Below are 25,940 nucleotides of genomic sequence, written 5' to 3'. Positions count from 1 at the left end.
AGGACCCAGCTGATCATTTCTGTGGCCTTTGAAAATAGTGGTGAGAGAGCAAAGCGTTTCAGAACACGGGACAGTCAGGTGTCCGTCAGTCAGGTGATGCTCAAGTAAAGGAGAGGCAGGGAGGTGAATCACTCGCCCTCCTCCCATGATTTATTCTCTTTATGCTGCTTCTTCCTTATTCCTCATTATCGTGGTTTATTTATTTTTTTCTTTCTCCTCCTCTGAGTTCTCTAAGGCTCCATTATGATTGTTGTTGTAGTGTCATTAAATCAATAAAAAATCCTCCTTTTCCTCCTCCTCCTTTTCTTCCTCTTCCTTCTTTCTTCCTGTGTACTTGTTTTCGTTACTTTTCTCAACATCTTTTTTCATCATACTTCCATCCTTTATTTCTCATTTACGTCGTCCTATTTTCTTCCACTAGCAAGGTTTTTCTCTCCTCATCCTTCATCTTTACATACTATCCACCGTCTCCTGCTTTAGATTAAATAGTGTAGGATATCACAAACAACCTTGCAAGGACTAAGAGGTTTGCTGCTGTTTGTTATGTGTTCCGTTGTGTGACTCCTCTTTCCTTTATCTAAATATTCTTTTTTTTTTTCATTTTTTACGTTCTTTTATATTATTTATTAATTTTCCTTCTTCCTATACACTATTCTTCCTTTTCCTGATTATTATGGCTTGCTGTTTCGCCTTCTTACACTCTTTCCGTCTCCTTTCTCCTCCTTATTTTTCTTATTCTCTTGGTCCCTTTCAGTCTTAAGTAATTTGTGTATTTTATATTGTTTCTTCCACTCTTTATTTTCTGATTTCTTTCTTTCCTTCTTTTTATGAATATAGCTCTTTTTTTTTTTACCTTGCTCTGTCCTCTTTCTTTCTTTCTTTCTTTCTTTCTTCCTTCCTTCCTTTCTCCCTTTCTCATTTGTCCTATTTTCTTTGTCTTTCTCAATCAAGTTTTCTTGTTTTTTTTCTTTTATTATTTATCTGACTTTTCTTTCTATTGTTAATGCTTTGTCTCTTTCCCTGCCCCTCCCCTCATCTCTTTTATTTTCTTTGTCTTTTTCTGTTTGTTTTCTCTCTTTCGTCTTGTTTTTACCGGATTTTTCTTTTCCTGGTTCTTTCTATTTTTGCTTACAAGGTAGCTTCGTTAATAAGGTTAATTTCTTTCCTTTCTGTTTCTCTTACTTCGTTCACCTGCACCTAAACCTGACCTTCTCAATTAATTTTTCGTAATTTTTCAATTTCTTACTTAATTTTTTCAATACATTATTCATTTTTATTAAATAGTACCTCTCCCATGTTCCGTTTTTTTCACTTAAAACTTCATCTCTCTCTTATTTCTTTCTAAGTATTTATTTTTCTTTGTCAACGTTCCATCCATTTCTGCTCCTACAGCTTACATTATTAACTCATGCTAAATGTTCTTCCTAATTCGTTATCATGTTCTCTGTTTCTCGTCCTTTATACCTAGACTTCCACTACCTCACTTTGATAATTTCCTTTTTGATAAGCGTCTTTCCAACCTTGTCAGCATTCCTTTCATTCCCTGCTGTTCACACTCCTAATTCTTGCTTAATCCTTCACTTATTCCTTGTCGTGTTCTTTGTTCCCTGTTTTTCTTTCTATGTTAAACTCTACTTCAGTTGCTAAATCTTTGTTCTACTTTCTTTTCTTCTGTTGTTTGTTTGCATCCCATATTCACGCTTGATGCTCTTTCTAACACCTCTTTCTTTCTTTTTTTATTATTTGAAACTATTTTTTCATAACACTTCTTTTCTTCCTTTTTCTATTTAAATTCCTTTCCTCCTCATGTTTACATTACTCCCTATTATTATGTTCTTTGTTCCCTGTCTTTCTTTTTATCTCAACCTCTACTTTTCTTCTTGACAGCACTTCCTTCTTCCATCGTACCATCACATCCGCCCCCTTCCTGCCCCCAGCCACGTGCCATCAGCGAGTCACGTGCTGCACCACTCACTGGTCAGCCTGAGAGTGTTGGCAGCATGGCCTTGTGGTTCTGATAATGCTCCTCAGACACGCCGTGAGCCCTTCTTGTTCCCGACTGTGCGGACTCCTCGGCGCCATAACAACACGGCAGAAGAGGAAGATGATGGAGAAGGAGGATGAGAGAGATACTGGTAAGTGATAAAAGTTAAAGGTGTGTAATACAACACGACAGAGGAGGAAGAGACGAAAGAGAACGAGCAGGATATTGGTAAGTGACAGAAGTTCATGTAGTGTATGAGATACAAGACGACGGTGGTGAAGGAAAGGTCATAATGTTGTGAATGTTGAATCACTGTCCGAGTGTTGAGAGGACGCGGATACTGGCAAGTGACAGAAATTTAAGGCATGTAAGAAGTGAGAGAATGTGATGAATGAATGTGAGTGAAATCCAATAAAAGTCTCATATGGAGGTTTGTGATTCTTAGAGAGCAGTGAGACAAGAGAAAGTACAGTGGGATACAAGGTGGTGAGACAGTAAAAGGACAAGTCCCTGTTGGAGAACAAAGGAGATGAACACACAGTGAAGGACAACGGAATAAAGAAAGAAAGGAACATTAAGGACATAAGGTTGGCTCGCTGGGTTGGTAACACTCAGGTGACAAACTTATGAAGACTGGATACATTCCTTTCCTCAAGTAACAGACACTTAAATCAAATAACGAAATTATTATAGTGTTAAGTTACTATGCCATTTCGATAATTCAACAAGATTTTAGAATTTCAATTAATTAGCTGATTAATTAATTACTTCTATACAGAATTGCTGCATAAAAAATAGAATGAAAATAACAGAGGTTGCGCGGGCTACAGGCAATACCACAGGCTCGCCACAAGTGCTCTGCCTCTTGAAGTGAATATTTTTGCAGATAACTTTCAATGGAGCCAGAATTTTTGAAATACTGTAATTTTTTTATTTTTTTCTTACAGATTTTAGATCATTTTGCTTAGGATTGTGTTGGTTTAATCATCGTTTTCAGTCTCATTACTGTGGAAACGCGAGACAGACTGAGAACTCGTGCATAAGCGAAGACTCGGCTGCAGTCCTCCACGCTCTGCTGATGTCACTGATCTGCTTATCATTTACTATTTCTTTACTTTTAAGAATAAAATGACCAGAGCCCGTCTCTGCAGCAGGAATCAAGTCTGCAGTCTCAATGCCAGAGTTCACCTGCACGAAGGTGTCTATTTATATTTCCCTTCCCACGCCAGAGTACGAGTAAATGAACCTCCTTAATGTTTACCTCTTCAAACTGCTCTCGCCTTCCACTTTTAAATTCTTCCATAAAAGCCTTGTAAAATTATTTGCTGAAACAGGTTCAAGTACATTAAGTCTCCTCCACACACGGGATAACTATGCAGGGCTGGTACATGGCTCCTGCTCCTCCTCCTCTTCCTCCTTCTCCTCTTCCCTCTCCTCCTCCTGGGTGTGCATGAGACACAGCATTAAATATACCAGAGCTGAAATACGATAGAGGAACAAATAGCAAATCTTCCTCACATTTTGCTTATAGTCGTACCTCCTCCACTCTGACCAGCTTGGCCGCTCTGGTGATTCTTTCCCAGCCGCCAAAATCAGAGTCAATAAACTACTGCATGAACCATTCTTTTTTCCTGCAGCAGCTTGTGGCGATCAGTTCCCAAGAGTTCTTCTTGGTAATAATGGAGACCTCATCACATACTCAGTCTTTTACTGAAATAAAAATTTCTGGAGCCACTTATTTGTCTCTCGCTTTTTTTTTTCTCTCTTTCCGACTCTCTTCTAAACTGATGCACCATGACAGCACCACAGGAACACTGATGCGCAAGACTCGAGATGTAATATTTCTTAGAGGAACACTTTCACTATTTCTATTTGTGGGTCAGATTTGTTTAAAGAGACAAGGGGCAACACAGTGACCTCAATAATGATGTGTATAAAGGACGAGGTGCATTGCAAGTACCGAACTCTTTTGTATGATTCTGGGCTGGCGGGAACCAGTCCACTGGGATTGAAACTGAAGGTCAAGGCTGCCAAGACATACTACATAGACGCCCACACTCACATATACACACATTCAGGTGATGTAGAAAGCACTTTTAACAGGCCCGTTAGCTCAGTTGGTTAGAGCGCCGTGCTGATAACGCGGAGGTCGTGGGTTCGACCCCCATGCGGGCCAGAAAATCATTATCATCATTACTGTTACTCGTATCATTACTTTTTTTTTTTTTTTTTACACTAGGACTAATGTGCACGCAAGCACCCACCCACCCACCCACCCACACACACACACACACAGAGTGGTTATCTAAACGTGTATCTAATCATATAATCTTACAAAGCAATATGAAATACGTACATCAAACATATTTGCAACAAGTGGAAATTTTAGTGAATAAGTTGATGTCTAATGAAATGAAATGAAATGAAATTATGATAATGGTGGTGATGAAGAAAATAATCGTGATGTCAAAAAAAGGATGATAATGAGGGAAAGGAGGAGGAGGAGGAGGAGGAGGAGGAGGAGGAGGAGGAGGAGGAGGAGGAGGAGGAGGAGGAGGAGGAGGAGGAGGAAGGGGAGGAAGTCAACAAACTGCCTGACAAGAGAGCACTACAAGGGCTTGAGTTCAAATAAGAAAAATTGAAAGTACTCAAGTTCCAGTGAGGTTTCTTAACAAAGCACCAAATACAAACAATAACATTACATTATGTTTTTCAGAACTTATATTCCAGAACATAACCACAATGTAGTTCTAGCTAAGCACATCGTCTAACAAATAATTCTCACAGCTGCATTGAAGTGTTTTATATAATGGTTGATAAAGTCATCGCAACATTAGTTTGTCTGAAAATGTAAATTATAATGTTAAAAAAAAAGTAAGTGATGATGAAGTGGTATAAGCTGTTGATCCGCACATCCCCCGCCAGGGCGTGCTGAATGCCGCCCTTCACTTAGTCACAGGTGAGGGAGCCACGAGTGCAGCAGTCACGATGCCAGAGTCTCAGGGGAGCGTCACCGCGGTCACGCTAATGTCAGACGGTGGTGTGGTAATGTGTGTGTGGTGACCGGACTCCGTCACACTCATCTTTGTGACCTAACCAAGTTTTAAACTTTTCTGCGTGATTATTACTCTCTCCAGCAAGACAAATAAACATTGGTTGAAATTGTTATAAAAAAAATCAATAAATAACATGACAAATAAGTAAATAAATAAATAAATAAATAAATAAATAAATTAATTAATTAATAAATTAATTAATTAATTAACAAATAAATAAAAAGCATATTCACCTTAGCTCTAAACGAAATGTGCTCTCATTTAAATAGTGGACAAGTTATCTAAATGAATATAGCTGCTGAGTCACACAAGTTCTCTGTAACCAATGACTGAGTGTAAGCACAGTGAAACATGTCCTTACACTCAAGCACGAGTGTAGTTGTCGCTGTTGGTGAGGCCACAGGCGCCACTATCCAGGCTGGCTGTCTAGAGCCGCTGCAATGCCACTGCCTCACATCCGGCAAGTGGTCCCTTTAGCGCCTGGTGGCAAACAGTCTGTTTCACCTTAATCTCACCTGTGGTATCTTTTGGCTGCAGCCCCACTACGGGTTTCTAATGGTCCTGTTGGTCGTATCCTTAACGCCAGCCTTTAATGGTCTCGTTACCTTTAATCTTCCTAGTGGTTTCTTTTAGCCATACTCCGATTAGTGGTTTTTAATAGCAAATTTGACGTTATCTGGTGATCTCTACTGGTCCTACTCTACATAACTATACCAAGGATCTTAAATAGTCTTTAAAGTGTTGCCCAACGATGTCACAATGACCTCTGACGTGGCAACTGAAGGGTAAGGAAACACACAGATGAGCTACGTGAGAGCACCTGTATGCGTTAATAATGAAGAACACCTGTTGTCTAAGAACACGACATGAGCAAAATATATATAAAGCTCTCGTTTTAGACTTACAAATGTGCTGTACATACATCTTCCTGCGAGTGAAAGATAAACAGTGTGTTGGTATTGCAGAATGTCACATGTAATATTATTTATATTCAGTACTATTAATACCTTCCCTGACATACAACGTGGTGGTGGTGGTGGTGGTGGTGGTGGTACTGACTGTCACACCACGGCTCCCTCCCTCCCTATGCTCCATCTCCTCCCCTCCCTCCCTCACCGCAGGCCAATGTCCCCAGTGTGTGCTTAGTTAATTACAGGACGTGTTTCCATGACTCGTGCTGGCCCATGCACCGCGGGGGAATGGGCGCAGCAAGGAGGCTGAAGGCGCTACGTGAACAAACTGCTCCCATCCATTACCTCACAACGCAGCTGGTGACCACGACGGGTACAAAGCTCGGCAGCACGTATTGTTGTTTGCAAGACTGCCATCATTCGTGTCTTCCTCACAGCATCTGTGTCACATCCCAAGTCCAGTGTGGCATTCTAATTTTGAAGTGTGACAAAAAACAGACGATACTGTCCTCCATTGATTACGCAAGGTGGTATGTTGTTCTTATAATTCTCGACCGCGACGTAATATTCTCACGGGGCACAGGTAGGTAGGCCGGCCCACCAGTCACTAGGGGGAGCCTCGCACCGCTGCCAGCTTGTCTTGGCCGCTGCCCCTGGCTCTTCCTGGCACTGAGGAGATGTAGCGTCAAGCTCATCTCAGCTGCTACTTCTTTTCTGCAACTCCCTCAGCGCCACAAGGATGAGCGAGGAAGTGCACGAATTATACTGAACTTTTCACCGAACCAAAATAAAATCCTAAGTCTAAATACAAGTTAACATCAGCAGCATATGTGGATGATGCAAGCCGGGTGATGCCAGGCAGGTGAGGCCGCCAGTACCCAGGGCAGCACGAGGCACTACACTTGCCCGCTTCCAACACAGACGCCAGCAAATAGTCCTCGTGGCCACACATGCTGACAGTTTGTCACCGCGGAGTGAGGAAACATCGCGGTACATGCGGTGCTTCAGCAGACAGCAGACGATTATTATAAAGTTTCGAAATGTGATTTATGATGATTAATTGAGTATTTCAGGCGCCGTGACAAAGGATTTATGAGGTTACAGAGTCGCATGCTTGAACACACACACACACACACACATACACACACACACACACACTAGTTCAAACCTGAAACTTAGAATCATTAAAGATTGTGCCAAAGAAGGGGAACAATATTTCGTACAGCGCACATTAACCGAGTCTCCTCCCGTCTCTCGACCGCCTTAAACACACACACACACACACACACACACACACACACACACACACACACACACACACACACACACACACACACACACAGACGGGCTTCCCCTTGTTTGTTTGTCAGGCAATAATAATCCCGACACATTCTCAGCGAATTGTTAATAGATCTTTACAACAACATTTTGCGTAGAAGAGATGATGCATTTGTTCTCTTGATACTGGAGCATCAAAACATTTCCGAGACCCGCAACAAAATATCTTGACCTACTCCCTTCACTTTGCATTTCCGAGCGTTCCAAATAATTAATAATTTCCACCGACTACTTTGATTTAAGAGGAACCATTAAGGAAAATATATCAAGCTGCAAATAGTTTGTGAATTGTGAATCTTTGCCTAAATGGTGTGAATATTTTTTGAAGGGATTTTGAGAGAAAAGTGAGAAGTATAACATCTCTCTCTCTCTCTCTCTCTCTCTCTCTCTCTCTCTCTCTCTCTCTTTCTGTGTGTGTGTGTATGTGTGTGTGTGTGTGTGTGTGTGTGTGTGTGATGATGACAGGGTTGGTGGTGGCGTCACGAGTAAAGCAGAGGCTGAGAGGAGTGCGGTGGAGGGCAGAAAGTGGGGAAGGGCGGCGGTGCGTTTGAGTGCAGGTGGGCAGGAGAGAACAAGCTGAGGGTGTGTGGTGTGGCTGTGGTGTGGGCGGGATTTGTGTTACACTTTACGTCCATCGCCATTCATAAAGTACAGCATCTCTCTCTCTCTCTCTCTCTCTCTCTCTCTCTCTCTCTCTCTCTCTCTCTCTCTCTCTCTCTCTCTCTCTCTCTCTCTCTCTCTCTCTCTCTCTCTCTCTCTCTCTCTCTCTCTCTCTCTCTCTCTCTCTCTCTCTCTTTCTCTCTCTTTTCTGTGCACTGGTCGACGCCACACATACGTTTCCCGTGGCCTATTTTCAAGTGGTTGTCGTCGCGGCGTACGTAGTACCTAAGCTCAAGGGAGTCCAGGGAGGGGCGAGGGACACTGGTGGCTAATCCCTGGCAGAACACACTGCATTCGTAGCTCGACTCTGTGGCACAAAGCGTATATTTGTTGGTCCTACTAAAAAATAAAGCGAAGATATGAAGTCTGCAAGTGTCACAAAGAGCCTCTGGCTAATGTTTTCAAGGCAATGAGGTCAGTTTTGAGAATAAAATCAACACTGTTCAATGTGGTCGGGTCGGGAACCTATCTTGTAAAACAGTTAAATTAAAGAAATTACAACCCTGTCAGAAGTTATTGGCAGGAAAAAAAAAGAAAAAAAAACAGTAAATTCACTTCTCGACACGTCTGCACCGAGGCGGCAAAGCCTCACGACTCAGAAAGACGATCGGTAACATCATCTGAATACCAGCCAGCCTTGACGTGATACGAGATGCGGAGCTCACTCTCAGTTTAGTTATGGAGGATGTGCTGCATCACAGTCGAAAGCATCACCACCACCACCACCACCTCCACCACCACTATTAACACCAGTATTATTATTATTGTTGCTGCTGCCACTGTTGCTATCAGCAGTGTTGTCTTCCTCAAACTTATTTTACACAAAATCAGTATTTAGTAAAAGCTAATTACTGAAGATGTAAAACTGCGATCTTCTATTATTAATTTGATGTAAAAGACGCATGTTGAGTAAACATCAATAAACTCGAGGCGTGTGGATGCTGAGTCTGTGTATGGTGTCAGCTTGACTTATGAATTTCCATTTAAACATGTCGATCAAAAATATGTAGTATAACAGAATAACTCTTTAAGTGGTGCAACGATGTCTGGCATATGTGTCTTCATTTTATATATGTATATATATATATATATATATATATATATATATATATATATATATATATATATATATATATATATATATATATATATATATATATATATATATATATATATATATATATATATATTGTTATGCCCACCCCTCACTCCGGGCGGGCGTGTTATCCACACTGGCACGGGTCGAGAAACTAGAGCAGCAGGGCCTCAAATAAGTCACACTCTGAACGCCAGGACAAGGCACACACACGAGGGCGGGCACAAGGGAAAACACGGGCACTATTTCCTAGGTTTATTGACAAATCCTCCGCAAGTACACTGCTTTACAAGTTCACAGGGGCACCACAAGTCTCCCAGGGCACGACAGGTACTCAACAGGGCACTCAACAGGCAGGGAAACACTTCCAAAGCAGGCAGGCACACGCTCGCTTCCTCTCCGCCCATGCGTCTCCGCTCTCTCTGCCTTCCCGCCTCCCCCAGTGCTGCCACCTCTAACAGTTCTGCCACCCGCATCCATGCCCCTGGTGTAACAATATATATATATATATATATATATATATATATATATATATATATATATATATATATATATATATATATATATATATATATATATATATATATGCCAGTGGACAGAATAGAGGTGAGAGAAAGAAGAAAGTCTTGTGCAGCGAGGCCGCGGGAGGAGGGGAAGCATGCAGTTAGCAAGATCAGAAGAGCAGTTAGCATGAAAATAGCGGTAGAAGACAGCTAGAGATGCAACATTGCGGCGGTGAGAGAGAGGCTGAAGATAGTCAGTTAGAGGAGAGGAGTTGATGAGACGAAAAGCTTTTGATTCCACCCCGTCTAGAAGAGCAGTGTGAGTGGAGCCCCCCCAGACATGTGAAGCATACTCCATACATGGACGGATAAGGCCCTTGTACAGAGTTAGCAGCTAGGGGGTGAGAAAAACTGACGGAGACGTCTTAGAACGCCTAACTTCATAGAAGCTGTTTTAGCTAGAGATGAGATGTGAAGTTTCCAGTTCAGATCATAAGTAAAGGACAGACCGAGGATGTTCAGTGTAGAAGAAGGGGACAGTTGAGTGTCATTGAAGAAGAGGGGATAGTTGTCTGGAAGGCTGTGTCGAGTTGATAGATGGAGGAATTGAGTTTTTGAGACATTGAACAATACCAAGTTTGCTCTGCCCCAATCAGAAATTTTGGAAAGATCAGAAGTCAAGCGTTCTGTGGCTTCCCTGCGTGAAATGTTTACCTCCTGAAGGGTTGGACGTCTATGAAAAGACGTGGAAAAGTGCAGGGTGGTATCATCAGCGTAGGAGTGGATAGGACAAGAAGTTTGGTTTAGAAGATCATTAATGAATAAGGAAACTTGAGGTTTCTTGAGATGAAGTTACAGAGAGAAGGATAGAAGCCGTAGGAGGGTAGTTTAGAAATCAAAGCTTTGTGCCAGACTCTATCAGAAGCTTTTGATATGTCTAAGGCAACAGCAAAAGTTTCACCAAAATCTCTAAAAGAGGATGACCAAGACTCAGTAAGGAAAGCCAGAAGATCACCAGTAGAGCGGCCTTGACGAAACCCATACTGGTGATCAGATAGAAGGTTGTGAAGTGATAGATGTTTAAGAATCTTTCTGTTGAGGATAGATTCAAAAACTTTAGATAGGCAGGAAATTAAAACAATAGGACGGTAGTTTGAGAGATTAGAACGGTCACCCTTTTTAGGAACAGGCTGAATGTAGGCAAACTTCCAGCAAGAAGGAAAGGTAGATGTTGACAGACAGAGCTGAAAGAGTTTGACTAGGCAAGGTGGAAGCACGGAGGCACAGTTTCGGAGAATAATAGGAGGGACCCCATCAGGTCCATAAGCCTTCCGAGGGTTTAGGCCAGCGAGGGCATGGAAAACATCATTGCGAAGAATTTTAATAGGTAGCATGAAGTAGTCAGAGGGTGGAGGAGAGGGAGGAACAAGCCCAGAATCGTGCAAGGTAGAGTTTTTAGCAAAGGTCTGAGCGAAGAGTTCAGCTTCAGAAACAGATGTGATAGCAGTGGTGCCATCTGGTTGAAATAAAGGAGGGAAAGAAGAAGAAGCAAAGTTATTGGAAATATTTTTTGGCTAGATGCCAGAAATCACGAGGGGAGTTAGATCTTCAAAGGTTTTGACACTTTCTATTAATGAAGGAGTTTTTGGCTAGTTGGAGAACAGACTTGGCATGGTTCCGGGCAGAAATATAAAGTGCATGAGATTCTGGTGATAGCAGGCTTAAGTACTGATGTTCCTTATTACACACGGTGCCATGGTTCCAGTGCTCCTGCTCTTTAACGCAATCAGTCAGTTCTTTCTCATCAAGTGTTCACAACATACTTTCGCACTCATTACAGATGCCTTATTAGACAGAGAGAGACATTTATGAAATTCACTCTAGAGATGTCTTTATAAAATTACAGCGATGCTCAGCGGAAGGGAGGGGGGGGTAGATCTTCTGTGATACTGCCATAGAGACGACCCTCGTCCCCTCAGCGCTTGTCCCCGCGCCGCTGATGGCACTCTCTTCAAGGCCTGAGACGCAGTAACCGCTAAAGGAAGACTAGAAAAAAAGAATCCCGTCTGTTTTTTGGTGGTCACAGGTGTTATACTGCGACTTACTTGTATCGTTCAGAGTGAGTCACTATCTGGAGGTGGGGGAGTCCACCGCATGCACTGGACGGGAGGGGCGGGCTTGTCCACCGCTCGATGTATCACGCGATCTAATGAGAGATGGTACCTTTCCGCTGGCGAGAGTGAAAGAACAGTAAATTAAAGAACTGTAATGTGTCCTTGCTCCGGCTGCACATCATATTTATATTTTATTAGTTAATACACTGAAAAGAAATAATTTCATTTCTAATCTACAGTACGTATCAGATAATTTAACTAAAATAATGTATTTATTTGTAGGAACGGCAAATTAAGTATATTACTTGGGAGCAATCCGACGTTGTCGCGGCCCTGTCTATGTGTGAGAACATTGTGACACAGGTAGAATTATTATTGACGAGTCCAGTGCTTCTGAAGTTTCCTGCGCCCCCAAAACCTTAATCCGTTGACACACACACACACACACACACACACACACACACACACACACACACACACACACAAGCGCGAACAGAACACATGGGAGGATATGTTTACTTAAATTCTTAACTCAAAACGACAGTTTTACCTGAAAATGACAATGATGATAATCATGACAGTGATGATAATGATAAAATAAGAACTAGCCCTTAACACTTTGTTGAAACAAGTCCTTCAACAATTAAATACATGAATGTTGATAGTAAATGTTTAAGAAATTAATATTCGAGTGAATGAATGGACGAATGGAGTAACTTATCGTGAGAGAGAGAGAGAGAGAGAGAGAGAGAGAGAGAGAGAGAGAGAGAGAGAGAGAGAGAGAGAGAGAGAGAGAGAGAGAGAGAGAGAGAATAATGAATGGGGAATAACATGTTTTGTTTATTGATGTAATGTTTCTATATCAATATTTTCTTCTATTTTTCATGCTTGAATGTTTTGTAATTTTGAAAGAAAACTTTTAATCGTAAACATTTTCGTGTATTAATTTTTCCTCGTAAAAAATATATTCCTTAATTAAAGGAGATACTTTGTGCTTATGTCAGATATTCTTTTGAGCTCATACGAACAGTGCGTAAATAATAAAATCTAAATTTAAGTAATTTAACTCATAAACAAAACTTAGAAAGTAAAGAACACACTTTATTGGTTGATTTATACTTTTTATCAATATTTTTCTTCTCTTTTACATGTTTAAAAATTCTGTGGTTTAGAGATATTTCTTAATCAGAAAAAAACAAGTTTTGTAATTAAAACGTGGAAAATTTTGAATCTCAAAATTTCTCTTAATTTCCTATGAAGTCAAAAGAATATTCACCACGGGTACGCACAATGTCTCTTCTTTAAGTAAGGAACATGTCTCTTTTATTAGATAAAAAATTTGAGTGAAGGTTTTTTCTGTATTAGATGTAGGTAAATTCTGTGAAGGAAGAAAGTTGTCTTTAGAGGGCATGCTGTGACTACCCTCTTGTGTTGTGAGACACAAAGGGAAACGTTCAGTGAGATCAGAGCCAGGTCACTGAAAAGTTCACAGCACTCCTTGATCCAGTACGAAACCTATCCAGTGCTTCAGACCTCACTGGGAGTAATTGTCATTTCGGCAGGTGTCTACCGCCTCCTCCTCCTGATTCAAATATGTAAACAAAGCATAATCTAGACCATACTAACACCCTCATGAAGTGGACGACAGAACTAAAATGTAACACATCAGGATTTCTACACCTAAAGCTGGTTCTATTCAGCATTTCTTTTATAGTCTATGCATCTACGCTTCTACAAAACTTACTCACAGAAATTCCTATTTTTGTTACACTCCAAAAATGACCGAGGAACCCAATTACAGTTAAGTGGTTTTGTTAGTCAGCCAACAAACGAAAAACTGCGACTGTGGAACTGGACCTTAGAGTGATGGCTTGTTGCAACTTTTCATTCTCATATCCTCATGTTTTTATGTTCATCTTCTACATGCCTGTGTGTACATAAAATTGAATAACAATACCTGAATAAATTCATTACTGAGAGTTATGTTTGATAATGTAATAAGAAAAAGTAATACATGATGTGTAATCGCCTCACTTGTGTTGTATTTTGTCGCCTCGCTCGTCGCTTGTGTTGTATTTTGCCGCCTTGCTCGTCGCTTGTGTTCTATTTTGCTGCCTTGCTCGTCGCTTGTGTTCTATTTTGCCGCCTCGCTCGTCGCTTGTGTTGTATTTTGTCTCGCTCATCGCTTGTGTTGTATTTTGTCACCTCGTTCGCTTGTGTTGTATTTTGTCGCCTCGCTCGTCGCTTGTGTTGTATTTTGTTGCCTCGCTCATCGCTTGTGTTGTATTTTGTCGCCTCGCTCGTCGCTTGTGTTGTATTTTGTCGCCTCGCTCGTCGCTTGTGTTGTATTTTGTCGCCTCGCTCGTCGCTTGTGTTGTATTTTGTCGCCTCGCTCATCGCTTGTGTTGTATTTTGTCGCCTCGCTCGTCGCTTGTGTTGTATTTTGTCGCCTCGCTCGTCGCTTGTGTTGTATTTTGTCGTCTCACTCGTCGCTTGTGTTGCATTTTGTCGCCTCGCTCGTCGCTTGTGTTGTATTTTGTCGCCTCGCTCGTCGCTTGTGTTGCATTTTGTCGCCTCGCTCGTCGCTTGTGTTGTATTTTGTCGCCTCGCTCGTCGCTTGTGTTGTATTTTGTCGCCTCGCTCGTCGCTTGTGTTGTATTTTGTCGCCTCGCTCGTCGCTTGTGTTGCATTTTGTCGCCTCGCTCGTCGCAATGAAGAATAGATTCTGAAGAATGTGGTCGCTGAGTAACAGCTGCCTCATTCATCCCTAGAGTCTGCTGGGCGCTGAGTAACAGTCGCCTCACTCATCGCTGGAGTCTGCTGGGCGCTGAGTAACAGTCGCCTCACTCATCGCTGGAGTCTGCTGGGCGCTGAGTAACAGTCGCCTCACTCATCGCTGGAGTCTGCTGGGCGCTGAGTAACAGTCGCCTCACTCATCGCTGGAGTCTGCTGGGCGCTGAGTAACAGTCGCCTGGCTCACTGGTCGCCGGCCTGGCGCTGGTGCCACCTCACGAGCAGCTCCTTCACACATGCATAACAGGCCACAGCATTGGGCTTTGGCCCTTTGATGTGGATCCTTTTCTTGGGCACGGCCACCATGATGGACACGCCGTAATGGCCCCGGAGATAGTGGAGGAAGAACTCCTCCTGCCCCATCAGGTGCTCCAGGAACCCGGAGGGGAGGTACAGGCTCCGCCGCACCTCGTCCTCCTGCCCTGCGGCGCGAGGCTGCGTCACCACGAGACTCTCCGCCTGCACTGGAGGCCCGTCGTTCATTAGGGTGACGATTTCCTTCTCCTTGGGTGGAGGAAGGGCCTCGTCCGCCTTCTTGTTCCCTACGGCCTGCTTTGGCCGCTTCTTGGCCTCAGCAAACCGCCGGGCCTGCTGTCTGCCCCACAGGGCAAACTCGGCCCGGGTGCGGGCCACCCGCACCTCCTTCTCGCTGAGCTCTTTGTTGCCGTACACGAACTTCTCTCCGTAGATAGGCATTTCTAAGACTTTTAGTTCTGTTTTGAAAATGTTAATCTGATCTAGTTCCCGGATTTCCTGTGTGAGTGATTTCTGTAGAAATGAGATGCGGCTTTTGGGAGCGGAAGAGACAGGGCAAGGAGCTGGGGAGGGGATCCAGTATACCCCTCCACCGTTATCGTCTGTACTCGTACTTTTTGAACAGATGACGATGATGGAACGATGTGTACTTGAGGGCTAAACACGCCAAGAGAGAGGGAGGGAATGAGGGAAGATGGGAACTAGGGAGGGTGGGAGAAGGAGAGGAGTGAAGTAGTGTCATAACCTACACAAATTTTCAGATAGTTTTCCGTTCCTAGAGATTTCTTTCCATTATCAACTGTATTTAAAATAAAAGTGAAAAGAAATTCAGTCTCAACATTTCTATCAGATAGTGCAGCTGTGTTCCTTATCTAAAGAGGGGATGTTTTTCGTATGTCAAATATTGGTTTGATTTCACAGGGACTGTGCCCAGAGAAATACTCAACTTTAACAAAAGTTTACAATTAAACAAAATTTTTAAAGTCAAATATCGTACTTTATTCAATTATATTAAATTTGTAAATCAATATCTCCCCTTTTCATGTTTTAAAATTCAGTAGATTAGAAAAATATTTTTCAATCGGAAAGATTGTTGTATATATTTTATTACTTTTTTTACAGGTCTTGACTTTAGAAAAAAGTGAAAAAGAGTCACAAAATTTTTATTTGATCATAAACATAAGTTATTTATTCAAGGTTGAAACACTGAGTGCACGTCAGATGTTCTTTTGTGTTATTGGAACGGTATGGGTGTGTGTGTGTGTGTGTGTGTGTGTGTGTGTGTGTGTGTGTGTGTGTGTGTGTGTGTGTGTGTGTGTGTGTGTGTGTGTGTGTATGTCTGTCTGTGTGTGTGTGTGTGTGTGTGTGTGTGTGTGTGTGTGTGTGTGTGTGTGTGTGTGTGTGTGTGTGTGTTAAATAGTATTTAAAAAAACCGCGCTTTATTGATTCATATGAATTTTCACATCGGTATTTTCAATTTGCTTTGTTTTAAAATTCTGTACTTTATCGAAAAAAAAAAAATAATCACAAATTTTTATTTTTTTCCAAGTTCGGACCATAAAAAAAGTGTAAAAATTCGATTTATTTATTTTCTTTTATAATATAAAAGAGATCAATTCTTTACATAAAGGAGAAACATTACACGTCTGTATAATATTTTCTGTTAATGGAAACATACATAGATAATAATGTCTAACTTTAAACAGTTTCACATATAAAACAAAATTTAGAATGAAAAAAAAAAAAGACATGTTATTGATTCATATTGAGGCTTTATATCAGAATTATTTTCTAATTTTCATGTTTCAAAATTCTAGTCTTGGAGAGAACATATTTTTATTGAAAACTTTGTGCTTATAAAAATTCAATCTCAGAATTTACATTTTACAATAGAGATATGTTCCTTGCTAATTGGAGGCACATTGTGTGAAGGATAAATATTCTTTTTTTGCGTTATGAGTTAAGATGTGTAGGTGAAATTATTAAATTTTAATATTTTGACCGAAAATTTTGCAAGTAAAAAACAACACATCGATTGAAATAAATGTTCTATATCAATACTTTTCTTCTACTTTTCATGTTTTAATATTCTGTAATTTTGAAGGGGAATTTTAATTGCAAATTTCTTGGTATTTTTTTTTTTTCCGGGGCCGACCCGTAAAAAAAAAAAAAAAAAAAATCAATTTCGATATTTATATCTGATAATAGTGATATGTTCTTTACTTAAATGACAGACTTTGTACGTGTGTGAGATATTCTTTTAAGTCCATACGAACCGTGCATAGATAATGATATATCACTTAAAAACAAAATTTAGGAAGGAAAAGATAAAAACTCTTTTTGGTGATTGATATGGACTTTTATAACTTTTTTTTTACTTTTCTTGTTTAAAAAGGTTTACAGTTTATATAGATATTCTATAGATTAGAAATACATACAGGTCTGGACCTTAAAAAAAAAAAAGGGGAAAATATTTTCAGTATCAAACTTTTCATCTGATCATAGGCATAGGTTCCTTTCTTAATAAAAAACATTGTCGTCTGTAAAATATTATTTTTTCTGTTAATAAAAACGGTACGTATGTAAAATATTTAACTTTGACAATTTCACATATGAATAAAGTTGGGGAAGAAAAAACACACTTTATTGAGAGAGATAAAATTTTTATATCAATATTTTTTCTTGTACATTTTGTTTAAAAAAAATTCTGTAGTTTAGATATTTTTAATCAAAAAAGTTTTGTGTTAAAAAAAAAAAAAAAACTGGAAAATTTTGATTATCACAATTTATACGAATTCTCTATGAAGTCAAAAGATGATTTAACATGAGGCACTGGTATCGACCCGAAGCGCCTTGACATCCCCCTTAACTTTTCTTTAACTTCTGCAATATTTGTGGCCTTAGATCTAAATTTCAATGTCTGGAGCACCATCTCTCCTCTACTAAACCTCATCTTCTTTTTCTCATTGAAACACAGGTGTCTGAGGTAACTGACAGTAGCCCCTTCTCTGTTCTCTCCTGCCTTATCAATCCTCATTGTCAATTCAAAGCTGGATGTTGCGTCTATGTGCGCAACAACTTAACAAGCTCTCGTGCACACGCTCTTGAATCTTCCAAAATTTCTACTGAATCATCCTCAAATTAAGTTTATCTCTCGTCTAACTCCTCTGACTATACAAAAAAAAAAAAAAAAAAAAAAAAAAAAAAAAAAAAAAAAATGACTATTTAACTTCCAAAATGACCACAGCCTGACTCTTTTTCCTTTCGTTTAGATATAGATCCCATTCTTGGAGACTTCAGGGTTTATCTCTCTTCTATCTCCTCTGACTAAAAGAAAAAAAAAAAAAAAAACTAACTTCCAAAGCGAGCACGAGCACATCCTGACTTTCTTTCCTTTCGCGGAGATCTCCTTCTTCGAGACTTCAGGATTCACCACCAGCTTTGGCTTTCCCCTCCCTTCACTGACCATCCTGGTGAACTAGCCTTTAAGTTTGCTATTCTCCACGACATAGAGCAATTAGTGTAACTCGTATTCCTGACCGTTTTGGAGATTCCCGCAACATTCTTTACCTTTTCCTCCCCTCTAATCTTTCTGTTTATGCTGTCACTGTTTTCTCCGTTGACTTCTTTGATCGGAACCTCACATCTGTCTCTTGTCCTACCGCTCCGGTCCCTCCTCAGGATCCCCCAAAGCGAAGCTGCTTCTGGCATTTCGCATCTGCTAATTGGGGAAACCTGAGGAGATATTATTTTGATTTGTCTTTGAATGAATATTGCTTCAGTGACAGAGATCCGTCTCTGTGTACTGAGCGCATAACAGGTGATACTTTACTCTTCCTCTAACCCTAAACCTTCCAAACCTTTAACACAGCGTGTTAATACAATTATACATTATTGAGAGGTGGCCCTTAAAACATACTTCAGCCTTCCATCATTCGAGTCTCAAGGTTTTTATATTTTTTGTCCATAATTATGCTAAGTCCAACTAATCCAAAACTCCTTCATCAACAGAAAATTTTAAAATCTTTCTAGATCTAACTCCCCTCGTGACTTCTGGCACGTAACCAAAGAAAAGAAAAAAAAAATCACTAATAACTTTATTTTTTAACCTTTCCTTCCTTTATTTCAACATGATGGGACCACTGCCATTTCATTTATCTCTAAAGCTGAGATCTTTGTTCAAACCTTTGCTAACAATTCCATTCAAGGCTTGTGCATTCCTCTCCTCCGCCCTTCGGCTACCCGTTGCTATCCATTAAGATCTTTAGCAGTGATGTTTTCCATCCTTCCTTCGGAAGGCTTATGAATCTGATGTTCTCTGCAACTGTGCTTCCGTGCTTGCACCTTGCCTAGTCAATCTCTCCCAACTTTGTCTATGAAGATCTGCCTTCCCTTCTTCCTGGAAGTTTGCCTGCATTCAGCCTGTTCCTGAAAAGGATGATTGCTCTAATCCTTTAAACTACAGTCCTATTGCTTTGATTTCCTCCATTCCTAAAGTTTTTGAGTCTATTGTTAAGCATCTATCACTTCACAACCAACTTTCGCTGTTGCCTTAGACATATCAAAAGCTTTTGATAGAGTCTGGCAGAAAGCTTTGATTTCCAAACTATCCTCCTACAGCTCATAGCCTCCTCTCAGTAACTTCATCTCAAGTTTCTGACCATTCTATTGCTGATGTGGTAGACGGTCAATGTTCTCCTAAGTCTATTAACAGTGGTGTTCCTCAGGGTTCTGTCCTGTTACCCGCTTCCTATTATTCACCAATGATCTACTAAACCAAACTTTTTGTCTTATCCACTCCTATACTACACGTGCACTTTTTCAAGTCTTGTCATAGACGTCCATCCTTTCAGCAATTCATCTGCTCACGCAGGGGAGCCACAGAACACCTGACTTCTGATTTCTCAAATTTTTTTCTTATTTGGGGAGAGCAAACATGGTATTGTTCAATGCCTAAAAAAAAAAAAAAAAAAAAAAAACACTTCCTCCATCTACCAACTCAACACAACTTTCCATGTATGGAGTATGTTTCATATGAAAGGGGGAGGGGGTTCCAATCATATCGCACTTTTAGACAGGGTGGAATCAAAACCATTTCGTCTTATCAATTCCTCTCCTCTAAGAGACTCTTCAGCCTCTCTCTCATCGTTGCAAGGCTGCATCTCTTGCGATGTTCTACCGCTATTTTCACGCTAAGTGCCCTTAGCCCCTCCTTCCGGGGCCTTGCTGCACAAGACTTTCTACTTTCTCTCATTCATATTGTATTAATCTCTCTAATGCAAGAGTTAACCAGTATTTTCATCATTCATCCCTTTCCTGGTCAACTCTGGAACTCGCTAGCTGCTTCTGTATTTCCTCTTTCCTAAGACCTGAACTCTTTCAAGAGGGATGTTTCAAGAATATTTATCACGGGTACGCACAATGTTTTTATTTAATTCATCACCATCATTATTATAACTTTTTTGTGGCTTTACGTTCGGATTCCCCTAATGTAGGATAATGCTTTCCTTAATGGCATTATGAATGATTTCCAATTAACTATCATGCATTTATCTTCCTGGAAATGATGAGGCAGGTCCTCCCTGTATGTCGTTCAGGCAGGCCACCGCCATGTGTACTTCCAGCACTGACAAACATATTATAACCTGGAAATTTATAAATAAAGGAAAGGTACGGACTTGTCCTGATTTTTGTAAGGCTGAGAGTATTGTATTTAGTGCTGGTATTATAAAGCCGTGATAGTCAGCCTGGGTGCATGGTGCACCCAGGTTGACTATTTCCAGGGTACCTGGAAATAGTGGGGTACATGGAGGGGTACATGAGCTGACAAGTGTGCATATGAGTGCACAGTACAAAAAGATGTTTATAGTTAGGAAATTATGCCAGGTAGGAAATTAATGTTAATTTAGATTATATTTAGTATTATAGATTTATGAATTATATCAGTATATTAGAGTGAGGCGCAACACGCGCTTCATGTGTTTTAGATGTAGTATTTTACTTCATTATACATTCGGCACCAACATGACAATTATTTAGGAGAGAATAACTATTTTCTGTTTAAAAGAAAGGCCGAAGTCTTTAATTTATTCATATTCAGTCTTAAAATTAGAGAAAAACTTTAAATATTCTTGAAATCATTTTGCATTTAATCTTCCTAGCTGCGAGGGTACATGGATTCCCGGAAGTATGCATGGACTCAAAAAAAGGATGGGAGCGACGGTTATAGAGGACAGTGTGTGTGTGTGTGTGTGTGTGTGTGTGTGTGTGTGTGTGTGTGTGTGTGTGTGTGTGTGTGTGTGTGTGCGTGTGCGTGTGCGTGTGTGTGAAATACACGCTTCGAGCAAAGACATACAGCTACATATTCAAATAAAAAAAGGCACGCTGTCTAACGGGATATATACATACATACATACATACATACATATATACATATATGCATACATACATACAAGAATACATACATACTTTGTGATTGATGAATGGATAGACAAAGCGGATACACAAATACATATCCTGAGAGATGAATAAATTATGGATTGATGAATTGTATAAATATAGAAATAAAATGACAGAATAGTAATCAAACAAACTAATGAAGAGAGATAGATAGAAAGATAAATAGATAGATAGATAGATAGATAGATAGATAGATAGAGAGAGAGAGAGAGAGAGAGAGAGAGAGAGAGAGAGAGAGAGAGAGAGAGAGAGAGAGAGAGAGAGTTCTTGTAATATAAGGCAAAATGTGTGGCAGAGGCTTTTTTCACGTGTTTAACCTCCCATTACATCCTATCCGTATATTCTCTCTCTCTCTCTCTCTCTCTCTCTCTCTCTCTCTCTCTCTCTCTCTCTCTCTCTCTCTCTCTCTCTTTCTCTCTCTCTCTCTCTCTCTCTCTCTCTCTCTCTCTCTCTCTCTCTCTCTCTCTCTCTCTCTCTCTCTCTCTCTCTCTCTCTCTCTCTCTCTCTCTCTCTCTCTCTCTTTCTCCTTTTATTTTTACTACTTTTCATTACACTATCAAGAAATACACTTCCGTTCCTTTCCCTTGTACACACACACACACACACACACACGCGCGCAAGCACGCACGCACGCACGCATGCCCAATCAACCAATCAGCAGTCACGGACAGCCTCCACCAATCCCAGGCCTAGCGTCACTCCAAGGAATAACTAGTTTGGAGTTAGTAAGTAGAGCTCAAGCCCACTGTTTAAAGGTAAGCCAGATATTCACCCACGCCATGTGTTGCCAGCACAGAGTGTAAGCAAGAGTAACGATGGGTCTCGAATCCAAACTTTGCTGTTCAGTGCGTGTGCCCGCCAAGAGGAATGTGACGGCTGTCCACCTGCTGGCGGGGCAGGCCGCCTCTTGGATATGTTTCAAGAAATGGCACTTTTCTCCTGTGGTGATCATTCACTTAGATCCTCGAAACCGGAAGAAAATCGCAGATCCGGTTGACGAATTTTCGAACTGCCGCATCGATGTTGACTTAGAAAAAATAAAAGTGTTAGATCCTGTTTGCCACGTCAAGATGAAGGTGAAACGCGGCAAGAAGACCATCGGAAAGACGATCATTCACAAGAGGGCTGCAGACACGAGGCACCTCATTGAATGTCTGCAGGATTCCCACTCGTTTGACAGAATTCATGTTGCCTTGGACGTCTTCTCTTATCACCCTCTCAATTATGGACTGCTGGTCAAGACATGGACAGCAGAACAACCTACGGAGCCGCTCCCTAAGGCGCCGGCAGAGGCAGAGATAGTGGAAGCTGCCGAGAGAAAAACGATTACTAAAAAGAAGGACGACACTAAATTTGGGGCCGACGATGAGGATGAGGAAGTGAGTGTCCCTGAAGAAATCGTGGACGCTGAAGACGACTGCGTGACGTTCGATGAAGCTTCCACCAGAGAGAATGTCAGGCTGTCAGGCAACCCAAAAACTGAGAAGGCAGAAATCTTCAAAGGCGACATTCGCCATTCCCAGTCGCCTGTCGGTCCCGCGGCAGACGATAAGAGAGATCGCCGTTTAGAACCCGAAATAAGACAGGGTAGACACACAGCATGTCTCCTCCGTCGCCGCCGCCGCCGCCGTCGCCGCAGGTTCTGGTTGGCTCGCGTCTGCAGAGCGCTGGGCAGCTGCTGGCTGCTGCTACTGGCAGTGTGGTTCCTGTGGTCAGGGCAGGTGGTCACCCACTGAGGCAGTTTTGTTTTCATGATGTAATGACCAGGAATTCCCAAGCCAGGACTGCAAAACTCGAGCTATTTCGGAAAAAAAGACAAAACAAACAAGACAAAAACAAAAACAAAGTTGATAAATGAGAAAAAAAAGGAAAGAAAGAAAGAAAGAAAAACAAACAAACAAAACAAAACAAAAGCATGTTTTTTTTTTCTTTTCATATAGGAGGGACACCGGCCAAGAGAAAAAAAAAAAAAGCCCACTGAGATGCCGGTCTCCTAATAGTGTCTGAAGCGCTAGTCAAAAATTGAAGGATAAGTGTCTTGGAACCTCCCCTCTTGAAGAAGTTTAAATCATAGGAATGTGGAAATACAGAAGCAGGCACGGAGTTCCAGAGTTTATCAGAGAAATGGATGAATGATTAAGAATAATGGATAACTCTTGCAGTCTTGTGCAGCGAGGCCACGGGAGAAGGGGAGGCATACAGTTGGCAGGATCAGAAGAGCAGTCAGCATGAAAGTAGAAGGGGGACAGGATGAGAAAACTAACGGAGACGTTTGAGAACGCCTAACTTTATAAAAGTTGTTTTAGCTGCAGATTAGATGTGAAGTTTCCGGTTTAGATAATAAGAAAAAGGACAGACCGAGGATGTTCAGTGTAGAAGAGGGGGTCAGTTGAGTGTCATTGAAGAAGAAGGGATAGTTGTCTGGTAGGTTGTGTCGAGTTGATAGATGGAGGAATTGAGTTTTTGAGGCATTGAACAATACCAAGTTTGCTCTGCTTCAATCAGAAATTTTAGAGAGATCAAAAGTCAGGCGTTCTGTGGCTTTCCTGCGTGAGATATTTACTTCCTGAAGTGTCGGAAATCTACAAAAAGACGTGGAAAAGTGCAGGATGGTATTATCAGCGTAGGAGTGGACAGGACAAGAAGTTTGGTTTAGAAGATCACTGATGAATAATAAGAGGAGAGTGGATGACAGGACAGAACCGTGAGGAACACCACTATCAAAAGATTTAGAAGAACAGTGACCGTCTACCACAGCAGCAATAAAATGGTCAGAAAGGAAACTTGAGATGAAGTTACAGAGAGAGAAGGACAGAAGCCATAGGAGGGTAGTTTGTAAATCAAAGCTTTGTGGCAGACTCTATCAAAAGCTTTTGATATGTCTAAGGCAACAGCAAAAGTTTCACCAAAATCTCTAAAAGAGGATGACCAAGACTCAGTAAGGAAAGGCAGAAGATCATCAGTAGAGCGGCCTTGACGGAACCCATACTGGCGATCAGATAGAAGGTTGTGAAGTGATAGATGTTTAAGAATCTTCTTGTTGAGGATGGACTGAAAAACTTTAAATAGACAGGACATAAAAGAAATTGGACGGTAGTTTGAGGAATTAGAACGGTCACGCTTTTAAGGAACAGGCTGAATGTAGGCAAACTTCCAACAAGAAGGAAAGGCAGATGTTGACAAACAGAGTTGAAAGTTTGACTAGGCAAGTTGGTGGCACGAATGCGCAGTTTCGGAGAACAATAGGAGGGACCCCATCATATCCTTAAGCCTTCCGAGGATTTAGGCAAGGGAGGGCATGGAAATCATAACTGGGAAGAATTTCAATAGGTAGCATGAAGTAGTCAGAGGGTGAAGTAGAGGGAGAAACAAGCTCTGAATCGTCCAAAGTAGAGTTTTTAGCAAAGGTTTGAGCGAAGAGTTCAGCTTTAGAGAGAGATGTGACAGATGTACTGGGATCCATGTAGCATTGTCCAGGTGTTCCCAGAGGTGAAGGGAAGCACGAAATAGAACGGCTGTATTATGTCTGAAGGAATCTGCCAAAAAATCTTATTTGAGGCCAATTGTAGTAACAGTGTTATCCTTCCCGATGGACTGCAAAAGGTCATTTAAAACAAGGAAAGGATAATGGTGAGGGACTGTCACGGAGACGACAAGAACCGTCTTTCTTATTGACCATAAAAGGTAGTGATTTCCACGGAGAATGTGATTCTTGAAAGCAAGCGTCTTTCACCATTCCATTAACTAAATCTTTCTCGTTTTGAAATTGGCTTCTTCGAAATTTAGACTGAGAGGCAGCCGCAACCTGGTCTCGCTTCCATTGCAAAATTATGTAATATTCCTCTGTCCTGTGATTACGCAGGCGATAATTGATGCATAATTTATATGGCACTCAGGAGTCATGCGAAGTCTCGAAGCTGGAGTCAGAGAGCGCGTATACCACCGTCTGACCAAAAGAGTGAAAGTGAACACGATGAGCAGGTGACGAAGATTTAGACCACATGTAGCCTGAAAACTGCTTCGCGCTCGAGTGGAGGCGACGAACAAGCAGCCCTCGGCTCTTTTTCACGACGGAAGCAATGAGTGGAGGCGTGACAGTCTTTATTGCAGTAAGTGCATGAAAGAGGTGGACCCCAGGCTGAAGGCAACACCTGAGAGGTGTGGAGGTGGAGATGCAGGAGACGTGTGACGTTCGAACAACAGGTGACATGCTATGAGTGACGTAAATCCTACATTTCTTCTTAAAGATTTTAGTGGCAAAGTCCAAAAGAGAGTTATTGGTTTTGATTTGAAGAGAAAATGCAACATGTCTTTTTTGAGGAGTAAGGAAAGTCACGTAACTAGTGCACTCTAGGAAGAGACGAAGTTTATCTACAGAGATCTGAGCGTTTTGCACCCAATTACCAGGCTGCGAATATGTTACTGCTTCGTGGCCGTCGCCTACAGCATGAAAATGACCGAGCATATGACTCACATTACCAAGCTGTGTTGTGAGTCACCATAACGGAAAGCCCGCTGAAAGGAAACATGAGTCTGTGATGCTCCAAAGGTGCGCAAAAAATTACTGCGAAATTTACCATAACCATTCAGAAGTGAAGAAGGATTGAATGAACTTGCTGACATCATCACAAAGGCAAGAGAACCAGACAGCAGCTGAGAATGGACAAAAGACATCTTGTCTACACCTTTAGTAATGTTGGTGTTTGCCATTAAATCCTCACATTGCTGCGGAAATGACAATGCAGTGTACTCTGGGCCCTCAGCTCCAGAA

The 25,940-nt window shown here is 41.3% G+C and overlaps 1 protein-coding gene and 1 non-coding gene across 7 annotated transcripts in view; one reads left to right on the top strand and one right to left on the bottom strand.

The window, feature by feature from the left end:
* LOC135100476 (ankyrin-3-like) overlaps window positions 1–25,940 on the bottom strand; it is a 251,464-nt gene that overhangs the window by 25,727 nt on the left and 199,797 nt on the right. The gene's annotated exons all lie outside the window — the stretch shown is intronic.
* Window positions 4,087–4,160, top strand: Trnai-gau (transfer RNA isoleucine (anticodon GAU)). Its single transcript has one exon. It is a non-coding gene; the product is annotated as a tRNA-Ile (tRNA).

Source organism: Scylla paramamosain, chromosome 5 (assembly GCF_035594125.1).
Source record: "Scylla paramamosain isolate STU-SP2022 chromosome 5, ASM3559412v1, whole genome shotgun sequence".
NCBI lineage: Eukaryota > Metazoa > Arthropoda > Malacostraca > Decapoda > Portunidae > Scylla > Scylla paramamosain.
The sequence above is the reverse complement of the archived record's forward strand: the minus strand, read 5'-3'. Positions and strand labels throughout refer to the sequence as shown.